Source organism: Ovis canadensis, chromosome 2 (assembly GCF_042477335.2).
Source record: "Ovis canadensis isolate MfBH-ARS-UI-01 breed Bighorn chromosome 2, ARS-UI_OviCan_v2, whole genome shotgun sequence".
NCBI lineage: Eukaryota > Metazoa > Chordata > Mammalia > Artiodactyla > Bovidae > Ovis > Ovis canadensis.
Window position 1 is genome coordinate 244779194 of NC_091246.1, and position 5179 is coordinate 244784372.

At 51.9% G+C, this 5179-nt stretch overlaps 1 pseudogene; it reads right to left on the reverse strand.

The window, feature by feature from the left end:
* Positions 1-651: 651 nt before the first annotated feature.
* Positions 652-1872, reverse strand: LOC138434346 (mitochondrial carrier homolog 1 pseudogene; annotated as a pseudogene).
* Positions 1873-5179: the final 3307 nt, after the last annotated feature.

A 5179-nucleotide genomic window follows, 5' to 3' on the forward strand; every position in this document is an offset into this window, starting at 1 on the left:
GGGTCAGATCTTATTAGGTACTTAAAACTAGATACGACTAGAGATATAGATCTGCCTAACATGATTGCACAGATAACCATATCCTGCACATGAGGCATCAGCATTAAACTGAGGAGCCTTTGACTTGACCAGGGTTGGGTGTGGGCGAGGAGGGGGAATACATTCTGAGCAGTCATATGATTCCCATGTAGAATGTGCTGTCTTCTTAGACAAGTAGCGTTGAGAAAAACAAAGATAGACTCCTAGCCTGGACGTGGCGGCAGCCTGGTGAAAGGGGATCACATCCTATTTACAAAGAAAGAGCATGAAGCTCCCAGCTGAGCTGCGCAATATGAGCAGGGGGTGACTTGAAGGGTGTGAGTTGGGGGTGGGACTCGAACTCATGAGCCTCTGCCCGTGCAACGTGGGCCTCCACAAGCCTGTCTCTGGCCCCATGCACGAGGGAGACTCGGGAAATCTGCAGAGTGAGGGGATTCGGCCCCTGTTCCCCAGCTCTACCCCACCTTCCCCGGGTCTAAGAGTGCCCAGTCCACTGGACGCAGCCTCACCCCCATCCAGTCCCTGCTTCTGGACAGACGCATGGGAAATATGGAAACTGATGCCTCGCCGTGCTAGAGCACCTGTAGATGATGCTGGGGTGGTCGGCTGACAGGTGCCCCAAGATGATCAGGCCTCACCTGCGGTGGCCAGGCTGAGACAGCGTGGTTTTGTTTTTTCAGGTGATTCAGCTTACTCCAGGACAAACCACGCTCCTGACGACACCCGGCGGAAAAGCAGGCTGGCACCTCGGAAGAGCTGGCCCTGCACACTGAGGTACTTCCAGGGGTGGATCCAAGATTTGAACACTGGGGACTAAGGAGGGAGCCCAGCCCACAGTCCTTCATGGCCAAGAAATCACCAGCCAGCGGGAAGGAGGAGGTCAGCAGGCTCATCGCAATCCCCATCACGAATTTGGTGTCAGCCCGGATGGCCAGTGCCTGGCTGAACTGGGAACCTAGATTCTGGTCGTGCCCCAGCCCCACCGGGGCATCACGCATGCTGCCATCCACCAGGTAGGCACTGATGAAGTGGGCCAGCAGGTTACAGCCCCACAAGAAAATCTCCCAGGTGGTGGGGGCTTAAGCCCATAAAGAATCCCAGCAGGCCCTCTTCTTTGAAAATCTTCCCAATGGAGGTCAACAAGCCACTGGACTTGGCCTCCCATCCCACAAACTGGACCACGCAGCACGCTGAGATGACTTGCAGGGGGAGGGCCAGGATGCGCGACCACCCACGGCATCACCATCATGTAGGAGGTCTCCTTCAGCACCTTCTTCAGAGATGTCTTCATGTCATCCTTGTTGGAAACCTGCTGGATCTCCTCTGGTACCTTCTTCCTGCTGCCCTGGGTCACCGTGGAGAGGGCATTGGACGTCAGCCTGGGGGCTCAGGCTAGAAGCAGCCCTGTCTTTCCGTCCACTTGCATGATGTGCTTGACATGCAAGGTAGAGGACCTTCCTCCCGAGCACGTTGGTCCCAGTGGTGGAGGGCCTTGCCTCATGACCCACCTGGATGAGTAGCAGTCACACTCATTGGTGACTGAGCACCATCACTCCTGCACCCAGCACCACGAAAAGAGCCCCAGTGGTCAGGGCATTGTCCCCAGAGCCCAAGTCTCCAGATGCTCTGTCCATCCTTCAGGTGGAGGGCTGTGCCACAGGCTGAGGGTGGCATGGAGGTGCAGGCAGCAGATCCCTGAGTCCAGGCCTTGACTCCCGCCACCATCCCACAGCGAGCTCGGGCTTCAGCTCTGGCTCTTGCCATCCCCGTGGCACTGCCTGGAGCCTAAACTTATTCTTTGACTAAGTTTTCCACAGACAAAAGGCAGGCAGAGGTGCTGGTGGGGCAAGGACCATACCATCCCGCTCCCTTTCAGTGATTATCCTGGCTCAAATAATCAGTTAAAGTAGCCAGTTGCCATCCCAGTCTTAAGTCTGAAATTTAAAAGCTACTTGCACAGAATGTTGAACAATCTGAAGCCTGGCTGTCTGGAACCCTCCCCGGGACTGACGTGCATTAACAGAGCTAACACATTTCTCACGCATAGCCCCACAGTCTCTACAGTTCAGTTCAGTCACTCAGTTGTGTCCGACTTTTTGCGACCCCATGAACTGCAGCACGCCAGGCTTCCTTGTCCATCACCAGCTCCCGGAGCTTGCTCAAACTCATGTCCATCGAGTCAGTGATGCCATCCAACCATCTCATCCTCTGTCCTCCCCTTCTCCTCCTACCTTCAATCTTTCTAAGACATTGGACAGGAAAACAAGTTGGACATGCTCATAAAATTTCTTGCTTTCACCTCTATCGTGTCTGATCCTTAAATTCATTTTTATGATGGAGTATAGTAAGTATTTCTGTTTCTACAGCTTCAGGGGAGAAAAGGCAGGTCCTCCCCATTTTTCTGAGGCTTGTTTTTATAGAAGTTGAGATTTTCATTTTTAGGGCCAGGCACTGGAATTTTGTTAGTTAATGCAGTGAGAAAGAGAAGGGTTGAGGAGGCCAAGTTCTAGAGCTAGAGAAAAAAAAAATGTTTAATAACCATTATTTAACCATATTGGAATCTAGAGTATTTGGTTGTTTTCTGCAATATTTTAGTTTGAGGCCAGAAATATCTTCTTAGAAGATGGAGTTCTTATTTCTTGTTCTCCTCAGTGTGTGTGAGTGTGTGTGTGTGTGAGTGTGAGTGACTGTGTCTGTGTGTGTGTGTGTGTGTGTGTGTGTGTGTCGGGGGCCAGGATGATTTTCAAGAAGAAAAGAGGAAGAAGATGCCTTCAACCCACTATCTTGAAAAGACAAACTTGGAGTACTTCCTCCCACCACAGGACTTTGCATATGCCATTCCCTCTGCCTGGAATACACTCCACCCTCTTGCCTGGCTGATCGTGTTGGAAAAAGCCCTATCTTCCCAGGGAATTTCCCTCATGCCAAGTAATTCTCTGTGATACCAACTAGAATTGTGCCCTAGAATTCAACTGCATTCTGACACTATCACCCCAGAGATATAATCAGATTCTACAGGTTAAAGGCTCAGCCTCATAAGACTGCCCCTCTCCACACACTTCAGAGGCTAGTCTGACCAGCCATCTATACATCAACACTTCCAATGACCCCCTCCTAGGGTTCGACCCATTTATTAGAGTCGCTCACAGAACTCAAGGAAGCACTTACTTACCTTTAGTAGTTTATTAAAGGTTACAACAAAGGATACAGACGAACAGCCGGATGAAGAGACACACAGTGTGAGGTCTGGAAAGGTCTCGAGCACAGGAGCCTCTGCCCTGTGGCACTGGGATGTGCCATCTTCCCACAACAGGGATGCATTGGCTCGTCTAGAAGCTCCCCAAAACCCATGCTCTGGGGATCTTTATGTGGACATAATCAATAACTAACCTCCATTTCAAGCCCTCTCCCCTGGAGAAGTTGGCATGGGGTGTGTGTGTGTGTATGTGTGTGTGTGTGTGTGTATGTGTGTGTGTGTGTGTGTGTGTGAAAATTCCAAGCTTATAATCATGGTTGGTCTTCCTGGTGACCAGCCCCCAGCCAGGATCCCAGCCCCCCAGCCCCACAAATGACCACAATAAAATGAAAGATGCTCCTAGTGTTCACTTCAGTCAGGAAATTACAAGCTTATAGGAACTCTGTGCCAGGAGCCAGGGGTGGATATCAGTATTGATATATAATTATTATCTCACAATGACCTTTTTCATCCTGAGTTTCAGCTTAAGCATCACATCCTCAAAAGACCTTCCTGATCCCACAGATGGAGCATCCTCCTTAGCTACACCCCTGCACAGTTCCATGAACCCCTTCTCCACAGCCCTGTTTACAGTCATACTCTAATATTTTCTTGTGATTTCTTAGCATCTCTTCCCTAGTTGGCTGCATACTCCCTGAGAGCTGGCTGTGTCTCTTTCTCCTATTTTCACAGAACCTGGTGTTTGTTGAGTAGATGATGGGAAGATGCTGGAACATGGGATCTACCCTCACTCCCTGACCTTCTTGGGGTAGAGAGAAGGGTCCCAGGGAGTTGGCAGCCCTGCGTCCCTGGCTTGTCACAACCTTTCTTGTGACCTTTGCTCTATTTGGGGTCTTGCTGGGTCTTTGCTGCTGTGTGTGGGCTTTCTCTAGTGCCAGTGAGCCGGCTGTGGTGTGCAGGCTTCTCATTGTGGTGGCTTCTCTTGGTGAGCACAGGCTCTGGGGTACATGGGCTTCAGCAGTCGTGGACGAACGGGCTTAGCTGCTCTGCGGCATGTGGACTCTTCATGGACCAGGGATCAAACCCGTGTCTCCTGCATTAGCAGATGGACCCTTAGCCACTGGACCACCAGGAAAGTCCTTCCTTGTGATCTTGAGCTAAACAACTGTCTGTGTCTAAAGCATGTGCCCTCAAAGCCTACATTCAGTGTGGTAGATTCAGGAGAACTGCAGTACCAACCTTGGCTCCAGGCAACACTCCGACAGCAACTCCTGCCACCTCTCAGCCTCAGTTTCCCCAGCTGCAATGACAAAGTGTTGAAGGAGGCCACAGGTCTCCCCGCTTCCTCCTGTTAGGACTTTCTGGTCTTCCTCAGCCCCAGGGCCCTGTCCCACAGCCCCTAGTCAGCATGTCTGCCCTGATGTCCTCTGTCCCCTCTGCTGGGTCTGGCCCAGCCATCCGTAGCCAGGACGTGGCACACATTTGAATTTTCGCAAGCAGGAAGATGATGGGAAGGCCTGGGAAGAACTTGGCTTCCCACGCACCAGGCGCCATGCAAAAGGCTCTTGGTGCATGGCTTCACTCAGCTCACCATACCCAAGACGGGGTTATCTGGTGCTTCCTATTTTGCAGGGGAAAGGTAAACAGTGCGCCCAAGGTCTGCTGCTAGGAAGGGACAGAATCAGGGTCCCAGGATCCAGCAGCCCCTCTGCTGCTCGCTGCTCCATGCAGGACACCCCGGGCAAGTTCCCTTTCTCAGGGGCCCTCTGGAGCTTTCCCACAGAAACTCTATCTCGTTACCCTTACTTCCCCTAAGGGACCAGGAACTTTGATGAAACTCGACTTCAGTTGCTGATGTCTCCTCCCAACACCCTGCCAGGTCACAGGGTTCAGGGCTGAGACCCTCTGGGCAGCATTGGAGCGAGGGGTGGGGTGGGCGGGGGC